A 12363-nucleotide genomic window follows, 5' to 3' on the forward strand; every position below is an offset into this window, starting at 1 on the left:
TGCACTTGGGTGGTATAATTATTGAATCAGCCATAGTCTATTAATAGCCAAGGTGGGTGAATGGAGTAGAGTCAGTAAGAACATCACATGAATACATGGCATGATCTCTGGGGGAGATGAATAACAGTAAAGGTGGACAGCTTGGTCACAGTGCTGACGAGAGATTGGATCAGAGAAGAGAGAAAAGATACAAGTCCACGATAGACATTATTGATGCATAAATTGTGTTGTTTTTTCTTTAAAAGTAGTTGTTCTTCCCCCCCCCCACACCAGCTGTCATAGATTTCTGAATGGTTTAATTTTCCCATTTTCTACTGTTTGTTTACTTTGTAATTTATAGTTATTTTTTGTCTTTCCACTATACTCTTGCTGCAAAATAGTAAATTTCACATCATATCAGACAGTAGTAATAAACTGGATTCTGATTCTGTCAAATTTAATGATTTACCTGATTGGATTCTGGAAAGGTCACAAGCATGATTTACTCAGAAGTTAATTTTCAGTAACACAGGCTAAAGATAAGCAACACTTATACTATTTATTTTCTGGATAACAGTTGTCTGTTAGTTTGCTCATTCAAAAATAACAAGAAAAACAAACAGATCTTTTATTAGAAAGAACACAATTGGAACAAAAAACCCCTCAATTTTAATGCAATGGACAAGCTGGTCACGGTATTGCTAAACTTCAGTTATTAAGGATGTGTCATTTGGTCAAAGTCCCTAAAAAAGACTTTCTGCTTTTGAGTGAGCAGTGGCTCACCCTTATTTTAAGTAGCTCAAAATTAATATTTTCTTTAATTATGTAGTTCCTGTAATATAGTTCCCAATTGTTATCCACACACAAAAAAAATCTTGTGCTGGAAGTTAACCTATCTCAGCCCTTCAATTAAATATTTTAACGTGGACTTGTATTCACAATTTAGTTTTTTAAATTTAAGCTTTAAACAATTTTTAAAAAGGAATGAATCCTACAAAAAATTGATTTATTATATTTTTCCAAATATAAATGAATAGAGATTTTTCAAATTATTTCTTCTTATCGGGGAAGAGTGAAATAGGACTAAAAAGATTTATGGCAGGTTCTGTTTAAAATGTTCAAGACAAAATAGCACTAGTGTTGACGTTGATCAAATATCTTTAGTAAGTTTCAGAAATCTTCAATGCGCTACTGAAAGGGAAGTATTTCTAAGAAAATAGAAGCTGATAATTCATATTGATACTTGATGACGCAATCGGCAATCGCCTCTGATCTGGGCCGACATTTACGTGCTGGGCGGCACCTGATTAATTAGCTTGTTTATTTCGGCTTTTTTCTTAAAGATGTGCTGGGTGCGCTCCGGATACCGCTGCACCCCTGCATGCTCCGAGGCCTGGTAGTGGTCCGCGGTCTGGAGGTTGGGGACCACTGTCCCTGCTGGGTTTCTCCTGCATTTTATATGCGTTATTCTTGATTTCCAGCATCTGTAGAATTTATAATAAAAAGCTGCTAAATAAACAAAGATGGTTGTTGATTAGCAATAATCTAATTAAATGGTGAATAAGCTAATCTGCTGCCTATGCTTTAATGAGAATTGCTGACCTGGTTAAGGTTCTGGACTGCAGTAATGTAGAAGTATATGGGTACGTGTGTACTGATTTTCAAAAAGGAAAGCTAGGGAGAAGCATCTTGAAATATTGCAGTCACTTGAAGTGAGAAAGATATCTCCTGAAGCTACTTTTGTTATTATGTAATTCCCCCACAAGATGGCACTGCAACAAAGTGTTTTAAGGGTTTTCATTTAATCCATGGTTATTTGATCATATAATTTGATAGAAAGATCTTTGAAACCTTGTACATACATTGTCCAATTTTCTCCTCATTCTTCAAAGCCATTTGTGGCCCTCACACTGCATTTACTGCTCAACAGTGAATAATAATTTTAGTGTATTTTTAATTTTTGGTATATTAAACTATATGTTATGCATTTATTTTTTCTTCAAATAGGTTTCAAATAGGTAAAAACTAAACACAGTTGCATTTTTTGAACTACAATGTTATTATCTTTGAATTTGTGGTTGTAATGAGGCTGAAATTGAGGGTACTTGCTGTCATTAGTGTGTAATGTAAAGCAGCTTCTGTCTTCTCTATATGTAAAGCTAAATGTGGAAATTTGAAATTTGTATTGAGGACTCCCATGCCCCCCTACATACATCACGTCCTTTTGCATTCTTTACAGATGCAATCAATATAATATCAATGATTTAATGAATGTGCACTATTATGAAACAATGAGGATAATAAGCTTTCCTGAATGAATCTGAATAAAATTTTACTGTTTTATTTTTAAATATTTTACTTTACTTCAATCATGTGTGTATATCTCTTTACTTCCTTTTCTTTAAAATAATTAAAAGTTAATTACATTCTTTTGCTGCATGCTTTATTGTCTGATAATTCTTTAGCTTATTTCACTGCTCAGATGTGGATGATTTCATTGTTCTTGGATGTCACAGTTACTATAAATTACTGCCAAAATGAATGTTGGGATAAAGAAACCAACAACACAGCTTCTTGCAAAGATTTAGCATGCTATCTTGGAAGCTGATGTCAAGCAATATTGTTTTGCTGTTGACAATGATGTATGGGCCAATATGTGTGGCCATTTTTCAATGCTTCTATTAACTTTATAGGTGTTAGTTATGGCTTATTTTTAAAGAAGTTGTGCTAACTTCATTGCTTGATCAATTTTGCTCTCTAACAATTGAAATTGCCAAGGAAGATTTCTGACCAGTATGTATTTTCTCTTAATTGTTTGATGGTCAATAATATATTTTGAGTTTTAGAATTTGATTGTCATGTGGAACTGCAATCTGAAATCCTGGTCTAATATGTTAATCATCAATTCTAGCAACTACAGTATATTTTTTTGTGGGAACCTGTTGATGTAGATGTGATTGCTGGGAAAAGTGGTTAGCCATGGAAAGCATTATCCTGCATGTTTAGAACTGCGGTGGTGTGTTAACTGCTGAATTTTAAAAATGGAACTACCTTCTAACACTTTCTTTTTGTTTGCATGTTGCATGCTGTTCCATTGCAACCCAGATGGTGATGAAGGTAAACGAACTGTTCATTGATTTGTATTTTCTGGTTTTCATTGAAATGTTGTTACTTTGCTGTATAGCCTTGGTCTTCATAGAACTAGAATGTTTTTAAACTTTCTTTCATCTTTCACCCTGATGTTAACCAATTATTCATCTAATATATTCTGCAAAACCAACTAATGCTTGTAATGTTATAACTTCATTTTTACTGCAGGTGCAGACTTTCAAATATTTTATTAAAATTGACTGTTATTATGAATGGTGGTCAGAACCCCAGATGAATACAAGTTTATGATTATTAGAGAAGCTAGTTTCTTTAATGCTACAAAAGTATCTGACCCCCCCTCCCCCCCAACCCCAACTTATTTTGGCTAAATTAGATTTGAATTAGATTAGGCCATACAGGCTATTAAATTGGGTTTATTATTTCAGTTGGATTGTGGCTGATCCATTTTAACTGTCTTAGCTTTCAGTCCTTTGATTTATTTAACAAGAATCTATTGACAGTTCTTGAAAGTTCCAGTTTTCAGAATCAAATCTTTTGTAGGAAGGATACCCAGATTTTTTCTGCCCATATAGTTAGTAAAAAAAATGATTACTGATTTCCCTCCTAAATAACCTTGAATCAATTTCCTTTGACAAACATTTTAAACATTTAGTTCAGATTAACTCATGGTTTCTGGATTCCTTGGAAGCCACTTATCCATCTTGCCCTTCTCTGTGATGTCCTTCATCTCTAGAGTACATTGAAGTTGAATATATTGGAGTGAACTGCAAATCTCTGCAGCATCATGTAGTGTCCTGACCATGAATCCTAGGGATTTGAGTCATAGAGATACACAACACTGAAACAGCACTGTACTGGGTGGGCACAGGAGTACATTCGGCCAGAGACTCATCCCATCGAGATGCAGCACTGAGCGTCATAGGAAGTCATTCCTGCCTGTGGCCATCAAACATTACAACTCCTCCCTTGGAGGGTCAGACATCCTAAGCCAATAAGCTGGTCCTGGACTTATTTCATAATTTACTGGCATAATTTACATATTACTATTTAACTATTTATGGTTCTATTACTAGTTATTATTTATGGAGCAACTGTAACGAAAACCAATTTCCCCTGGGATTAATAAAGTATGACTGTGACTATCTTATGGGCCAGCTGATCCATGCCAAATGATACCCCAATCTGAGCCTGCATTTGGCCCATATCCTTTCTGGACCTTTTTTCATTATTTTACCTATGGAAATGTCTTTTAAACTTTTGTAATTATACCCCTTTCTACAGCTTACTCTGACAGCTGGCTCCAAATGTCTGCCATCTTCTATGTGGAAATGTTTTCCTTTCAGATTTCTTTCAATCTTTCCCATCTCTAGTTTTAAATTCCCCTACCTTAGGAAAAAGATGTTGGTCATCTACCTTATCTATGCCCCTCATAATTTAATGTACTTCTCTATAGGATCTGTAAAACTCGAGCTCCAATCCTGGTGCTATCCTCATGAATCTTCTGCACGTTTCCATCTGAATGACATCCTTCCTTATAGTTGCACAACCAGAACTGCACGTAATACACCAAATGTGGTGTCATGAAACACTTGTACAGTTGAAAAGCCAAACAAAACAAACAAATTCTGGAAATCTAGTAACTGTTTTATTATCCTCAAATACCATTTAGTTTTCTCTCTCTTCGGGTCTGCCCAAACTGAATACTCCCAGCACTTTGATTTTATTTACAAATTGTTAGTTATTACATTTCCAGAGCTCTCGGCCTCTAAAGTTAAGGTTATCAGGTGTATGAAAATTCAAATATTGTCAAGTTCCCTGAAAAGTCCCATTGTATAAGGTCATCATCCTTTTTTTAAAATCGTTGTTGTGTCTATTACCTTGAGCTTCCTTTCTCTTCTACAATTGAAGAAACCAACATTGATTATATGACTGCTTTTCAGAACTCTTCCATTCAGTCTGTAAAGGTAACAATGGGCTTCTAGTTCCCTTTAACTTGCATTATCCACCCAGTTTGACTTTTATGTTTTGGCATTCTACACAGTTACATTAAAGCCCAACATAACAGTGGCGCTAACAGCGTCAAGGTAATGTAGCGATTAGCTCCATGCTGTTCCTGCTGAGGACGTCAGAGTTCGGAGTTCAATTCCAGCGTCATCTGTAAGAAGTTTGTATGTTCTGCCTGTGAGCATGAGGGCTTCCCCCAGGTGCTCCAGTTTCCTCCCATGGTCTAAACATGTTCCGGTTAGTATTTTAATTGGTCATTGTAAATCGTCCTGTGATGAGACTAGGGATAAATAAGTGGGTTGTTGGGCGTTCTGAATCATTGGACTGGAAGGGCCTGTTTGCGCTGTATCTTGAAAATAAAAAAAAAAGCTCATGAAATAGTATATTGTAGCTCTTGAGACTTATCAAATTTACTAGTTGGAGGGATGTGGGACGTGTGCTGACGGATGGGATTAGGTGTCATTAGCTTAATTTATTTGGCATCACAGGCCAGTACTAGTGTGTACTGTTCTATTGTACATCTATATTCTTTGTCTAGTTCTGATGTACTTATAACATTAGTTGAGTTTTACGCTCTATAGATGTTGTCACATTTGCTATGTTTTTTCAGTATTTTGGTTCCTTTCAGATTTCCACTGGCTGCTGTATTCAGCATATTCCTTTGTTTCCTTTTCTCTTCCCTAACTGCCTTCATTGATCCATTAACTAAATGTCACTGAAAGCATTATGTCCGTTATACACTGTATGGTCTGCATTCTATGTGAGATATTGTCTATTGCAGACATTGCCTTTGTCCTGCCCCCTCAGTAACTTAAGCTTGTTTTTCTCCTTTTCAGTTCTGATGAAGGATCTGAATTATTAATGTTTTTACTTCATAATGTGTTGTTTTATAAATTAATTTATAAAATTAATAACAGATAATTCAATAATTCCACAGTTTTCAGGACCTATGTTTATTCTATCATCTGCAGATTTTTGCTTTTCAAACGTTTTGTGATAATTTCACCAGGGGTCTGAAATGATTGAAGTTGATGGCTTGTCAACAATTTGTAAATAACAACTAATGGCTAGAAACAATTATTAATAAAACTCAAACCCTGCAAATGTAAAACAAAGGTTTCTTCGGACATCATGTTTCTAATTCCTTGTTGCTAGAAAATACTCAATCTTTTTAAGTCTAAAATAGTATTTCCCCATATTAAAAGTTATATGCTATAGGATTGTATATTTGTTTTCAATATTCCTTTTATTTCTTGCTTCTGTGTAGCCACTATCCCTTCCTGGACCAGACATGTGATAAATATTCTACAACTCTATGATTTTGCTGGCCTGGTACTGTTGCCTGTGCTCTGTATTTCATTGACTTTACCTTAATTAAATCTGGAAGGTGTATTTTGCTTGTCCAACCATTCTCTAAGCTGAGTAATGGGAGGTCCATAGATAATGTAATGAAATAATTTGCTTGGTCCAAAATACCCTGCCCACAAAGTTTCTGTGGAAGTCTTTGCTGGCTGGCCAAGCTCTCATCCTTCGCCTTGCAGTGGTTTCCTGTCAGAGTCCTGCAGTGCTTCTGAATTTCTCCCACATTCAGAAACAAAGGCCATTGACAGTAGATTTCTTTTTGAAATTTAAAAGGTCATTTATAATACTTTAAATTTGAAATAGTGAGCAAAAAACAAATAATTACAAAGTAAGTAATTTTTCCCTAAATCCCATTCAATTGAATGGGCTTGCTGATCCTTTGCCAGACCTAACTTGGGAAATTGCAGTGAGTTTCTTCTCCACACTTAACTCAGTGTATAGCCATAAAATGGCCGACAGAACTTGGCTATTACATTTGTGACTTATGACTGGCACTTATGCTGAGAAATGCTGGCATTGAAACATACCAAAACCTGGTTTTGGTGACGTCATCGTCCAGAATGGCAGCTGAAATCAGTAGCTCCTCTGGAAAAACGCATATATTTCCCCGTTAATCCATCAAATATAAGATCTTTCGAAAATATCTAAATTGATAAGGGGGGGCAAGAATGGGGAAAAAGAATGGAGATAAAAAAAGCATCACTGCGGAGCCTATGGATGAGAGAGGTGCAACGCACGGCTCTCCTACCTGAACACGTGCTAGCGAGGCTGACGATGGGCCTCGTTCAGGCGAAGCGGCAAATATGATAAAAATTCTGGAAGAGATACGGGGATTCCAAAAAGATATAAAACAGCAACTCAATGATGTCAAGTCAGAGCTCGCCAACGTCAATCAAAAAATAGCGGTGGCAGAGACTTGAATTGAGAAGGTGGAAGATCGCGTGCAGAACGTGGAACGGATACCAAGTAAGACGGTAAAAATATTAAATCAACAAGAAAGTAAACTGGTTCACCAGGAGAGAAGATCATGACGGAAAAATATCAGATATACGATGTTCCCGAAGGAGTGGAGGGTTTGTCTATGCTGGAGTTTGTAGGAAAGTTGCTGCGGGACGCGCTAGAGATTCCCTCCACTATGGAGCTTGAAATTGAGAGGGTACATCGTGCGCTCGTCCCGAGCCTACTGGAGACAGAGAAGATAAGCCACACTCAGTAGTAGTTAGATTCCTTTGATACAATACCAAGGCAGAGATTCTATGAAGGGCCTGGGGTAAGAAGAGTGTGTTTTTGGATGGGAAATTAATATACTTCGATCAAGATTACCCCCTCGGCGGTCCTGCAGAAATGTAAAGAATACCCTGCAGTAAAGCGAATATTAAAGCAAGGAAAGATTAGATTTCAAACTCCGTACCCTGCTAAACTGCGGGTGTTTTATGAAGATGGTATGCAACTGTATCAGACAGTGGAAAAGGCGACTACAGACATGAGGAACAGAGCCCGTCAGTATGGCCAAACCGAGGAAAAGCCTTGCTGAGCAGTTATCCCGATCTGCTTGGGAAATAGTAAGAGAACTGAGAAAGCAGGGGACGGGAGGAGCGCGAGAGAATATCAGGAAGAGACTGTGAGTTTTCCGAAGACAGCCCTCACCCCCTCCAGAAGAGCCATAAAGTTTGGCTAACTTTAAAAGTGTTGATAAGATAAACGGAAGCAAAAATAGATAGTGCTATACCTATTTCAAGAAATACTTATTATAATCTGGATTTTATATTACTCAATTTTTTAAATTCATTCATTCACTCCTTTTTCCCCACCTAAATGAGAATATGTTTTATATATATATATAGGAGGAATACACAGGGAAATCTTTTCTGTGTAACGGACATAGACTTGTTCACTTACTTTTATGGGTACTGTAATGGGGGACCCCCAACTCACAGGGAGGAGGGGCTATCCCCCACAGCTAGATGTTTCCTGTAGCTCAACCCAGGGTCATCTACTGGAGACTTCAGCCTTGGAATCACACCTTTGTTGCCTTTTTTTAAATTATTATTTGCGTTTCTTGGTCTTATTTGTTCAGGGAGTAGACCGATTAAGTTTTATTCTGCTAATTTCAATGATATATTGACAGATAATTACACATGGCTAAGGACAAAGTAAAATTCATTTCTCTTAATGTCAATGGGCTGTTAAATCCAATCAAACACAATAAAATTCTATCCAAAATGAAAAAAGAACAAGCCCATGTAGTATATTTATAGGAAACTCACTTACAGTTGAAATCAGAAGTTTACATAACCTTAGCCAAATACATTTAAACTCAGTTTTTCACAATTCCTGACATTTAATCCTGGAAAGCATTCCCTGCCTTAGGTCAGTTAGGATCATTACTTTATTTTAAGAAGGTGAAATGTCAGAATAATAGTAGAGAGAATGATTTATTTCAGCTTTTATTTCTTTCATCACTTTCCCAGTGGGTTAGAAGTTTATATACACTTCGTTAGGGTCTGGTAGCATTGCCTTTAAATTGTTTAACTTGGGTCAAACGTTTTGGGTAGCCTTCCACAAGCTTCTCACAGTAAGTTGCTGGAATTTTGTTCCATTCCTCCAGACTGAGTCAGGTTTGTAGGCCTCCTTGCTCAAACACTCTTTTTCAGTTCTGCCCAGAAATTTTCTATTGAATTGAGGTCAGAAAATGATGTCAAGTCTGGTTCATTCTCGGGAGCAATTTCCAAATGTCTGAAGGGACCAGAAGGTACCACATTCATCTGACAAACAAAAGTACGCAAGTATAAACACCATGGGACCACGCAGCCATTATACCGCTCAGGAAGGAGGCACATTCTGTCTCCTATTGATGAACGTACTTTGGTGCGAAAAGTGCAAATCAATCCCAGAACAACAGCAAGGGACCTTGTAAAGATGCTGGAGGAAACAGGTAGACAAGTATCTATATCCACAGTAAAACGAGTCTTATATCGACATAACCTGAAAGGCTGCTCAGCAAGGAAGAAGCCACTTCTCCAGAACTGCCATAAAAAAGCCAGACTACAGTTTGCAAATGAACATGAGAACAAAGATCTTACTTTTTGGAGAAATGTTATCTAATCTGATGAAACAAAATTTAAGCAAGTCACCAGGTTCAGATGGGTATATGGCAGAGTGGTACAAAGAATTTAAAAGTGAGTTAATTCCTGTCTTACTCCCCACACTGAACTGAGCTCTAAAAAAGGCACAAATACCACCCAGCTGGAAGGAAGCGAACACCTACGCTCTGTCTGCCAGAGAAAGCAGGATCTCCTAGTGGCCACACATTTTAATTCCAAGTCCCATTCTCATTCTGATATGTCTATCCACAGCCTCCTCTACTGTCAAGTTGAAGCCACACTCGGGTTGGAGGAACAACACTTTATATTCCGTCTGGGTAGTCTCCAACCTGATGACATGAACATTGACTTCTCTAACTTCTGCTAATGCCCCACCTCCCCTTTGTACCCCATCTGTTACTTATTTATCTTATATTATTTATATATATATATATATATTTTTCTCTCTCTCCTTTTTCTCCCTCTGTCCCTCTCACTATACTCCTTGCCCATCCTCTGGCTTCCCCCCTCACCCTTTCTTTCTCCCTAGGCCTCCCGTCCGTCCCATGATCCTCTCATATCCCCTTTGCCAATCAACTTTCCAGCTCTTAGCTCCATCCCTTCCCCCTCCTATTTTTTTCTATCATTACGGATCTCCCCCTCCCCCTCCCACTTTCAAATCTCTTACTAGCTCGTCTTCCAGTTAGTCCTGACGAAGGGTCTCGGCCCGAAACGTCAACTGTACCTCTTCCTATAGATGCTGCCTGGCCTGCTGCGTTCACCAGCAATTTTTATGTGTGTTACATAAGGATCAGACAGGTTTTATACAATAATGCCAAACACAAGACAATATACGAAGGACACTTCACATTATGGATCGTATACAAAGAAATAAAATCGAAGCAATAGTGATAGGCGTGGACGCTGAAAAGGCATTTGATTCGGTTAATTGGAATTTTCTTTACAGAGTTTTACATAGATTTGGTTTCCATGACACAATTACTAAAACTATACAGACACTATATGACAACCCTACTGCTAGGATTAAAATCAATGGATATCTATCAAATAGTTTTACCCTAGAAACGGGCACGAGACAGGGTTGTGCATGGTCACTGCTACTCTTTGCATTATATCTGAAACCATTAGCTCAATACATCAGACAAAATGAAGATATCATGGGAATTACTATTAAAGGGACAGAGCATAAATTGAGAGAACCAACATTCTCTTTACCTAAATTGATGCAATCCTTTGAACAATATGGTCAATTATCAGGATACAAGATCAACATAGATAAATTCTAATTACTTTCGTATATAGCCCACCAAGAGAAATTGGAAGTAGATATCCCTGGGCTTGGCAAACAGAGTCTTTCAACTATTTGGGCATCATTATACCAAAAGATTTGTCAAAATTATCAGAATGCAGTTATCAGTCTATATATATAAAAAAGTAAGGAAGATATAACAAGATGGAACCTAATTCCTTTTTTTAGTCTCGGTTCAAGGATTGAATCTATTAAAATACATATATTGCCCAGACTATTATATCTTTTTGAGACCCTACCAATAGAGACTAATCAGAATCAATTCAATGAATGGAACAAAATGTTATCAAGATATATGTGGCAAGGTAAAAAGCCTAGAGTTTGTCTCAAAACTTTGCAATTAGCCAAGGAAAAGGGGGGATGGGGCCTACCTTCTCTTAGAGATTATTATTTTGCAGCACAGTTGAGAGCTGTAATATGTTGGTGCAACCTTTCATATGACGCTGAATGGAAAAACATTGAGGAGGGGATACTTCCCATCCCCATACAGGCAATTTTGGCTGATAACAACCTACAAAGGTACATAAATACTATTGATAATCCATGGGTGAAATGGACTCGTAAAATATGGAAAACTATTATAAAATAATATAAACTAGAGGGAGATATTGCAATTCTTAAATATGACTCGGATTTTACTCCGAATAAACTGGATGCTAGATTTAAGGACTGTACAGCTAAAGGAATAACAGTTCTTTGCAATATTATGAAAGAAGGAACATTGTTCAGTTTTGAAATGCTTAAAGAGAAACACTTATTAGAAAAACAAGAACTTTTATCGGTATCTACAGATGTGACGGTATGTTAATAGGAGGGTTAAAAATGTAACCAAGGCAAGTACATGTTTGATAGAGCTATTTAGAAAAGCATATAGTGTAATTCAGATAATGGTAGTAGAATCATTTCAAGTGTGTATAAGGGTTTGTCAAATCTTAAAACACATTCGACTTCATAGATTAAAACAAAATGGGAGAAGGAAGGAGGGATAATTATATCTGAGGAAGAATGGACAATAATATGAAGGTATCAATGGAAGTGTACCAGTTCACAGAAATGGAGGGAGTTTGGATGGAAAGACTTGATAAGATGTTTTATTATACTCTCTCAGAAATCCCATTATGATAGTAACCTCCATGTTTGCTGGAGAAATTGTGGAAATCAAAATGCAAACCATTATATTTTCTGGGATTGCCCTGTTATCAAAGACTATTGGAGTGGGATACACAATGCCCTACAAGACATTTTAAAATGTGAAATACCCTTAGAAAGTAAGACCATATATTTTGGGTATGTACCTCAAGAATGGTTGAAAAGAGATAAATATTTAATGAATATACTGCTGGTAGCTCGTAAAAAGACTCTTACCAGGAAATGCTTATCACAGGAGAGCCCAACTTTAAATGCATTGAGGGTAATTACAATGGACATTTACAAAATGGAGAAGATAACAGCATCTGTTAATCATAAGTTGGAACAATTTGATTCATACAAGGA

General features: G+C 37.0%; 1 protein-coding gene across 12 annotated transcripts in view; it reads left to right on the forward strand.

The window, feature by feature from the left end:
* The window catches only part of myo18ab (myosin XVIIIA b), a 240629-nt gene that overhangs the window by 135022 nt on the left and 93244 nt on the right, over window positions 1-12363 (forward strand). The window lies entirely within an intron of this gene.

The sequence above is a fragment of the Mobula birostris genome, chromosome 25 (assembly GCF_030028105.1).
Source record: "Mobula birostris isolate sMobBir1 chromosome 25, sMobBir1.hap1, whole genome shotgun sequence".
Taxonomy (NCBI): Eukaryota; Metazoa; Chordata; class Chondrichthyes; order Myliobatiformes; family Myliobatidae; genus Mobula; species Mobula birostris.